Here is an 846-nt window from a genome sequence, read left to right as displayed (position 1 = left end):
CTGGCTGTTGTGCATGTTACAACCCTACTACTCTTTCTAGAATGCCCAGTGTAGAATAACTGGTTGTCATTGAAAAGTGTGCAAGCATTTTGGAAAACCTTCGATAGTTGTCTTTTATTGAAAAATAGAAAAGCGAAGAAAAGAAACAAAAAACACTATTTCTTCCAGGAATGAAAAGGGACTGCTTGCCTTTTGAGCACAGCAAACTTACAGTCAACAAATAATCATTTCACCCAGCTCAGACCAATTAGAAGCATCAGTAGTTAGCGCTGCTGCCTCACAGCGCCCGAGTCCTGGGTTTGATTTCAGCCTTGGGTGACTGTCTGTGTGGAGTTTGCATGCTGTCCCCGTGTCTGTATGGGTTTCCTCTGGGTGCTCTGTTTTTTTTTCCCCATACTGCAAAGGTGTGTAGGCTATGTGGATTGGCCATGCCAAATTGATAAGAGTGTCCAGGGACGTACAGCCTAGGTGGGTTAGCTATGGTAAAGGTGTGGTGACAGGAATCGGGTGAGTCTGAGTGGGATGCTCTTCAGAGGGTCAGTACAGTCTCGATGGGTTGAAGGCTCTCCATCTGCACTGTTGGGATTCTATAATTCCTATGATAATTCTATGTCAATTCACTGTTGTCTGGCTTGTTACACCTGATGCTGCAGTACTGTTTCATGGTGAGGATGATGTTGCTTTTGTATTGCTCACCCAGCACCTTACAGTCCATCACTTCCCTCTTTGCCTCCTTCAGTTGTGTAAAGAACAGTATGAAAGGATTATGCAACACACTCTATTTGGACTGTATTGCAAGATCCCCCACCCCAATGATCTAAGCAGAACCTCATCCTCGAGAGTTCT

This window comes from Rhincodon typus, chromosome 7 (genome assembly GCF_021869965.1).
Source record: "Rhincodon typus isolate 14 chromosome 7, sRhiTyp1.1, whole genome shotgun sequence".
NCBI lineage: Eukaryota > Metazoa > Chordata > Chondrichthyes > Orectolobiformes > Rhincodontidae > Rhincodon > Rhincodon typus.
The sequence above is the reverse complement of the archived record's forward strand: the minus strand, read 5'-3'. Positions refer to the sequence as shown.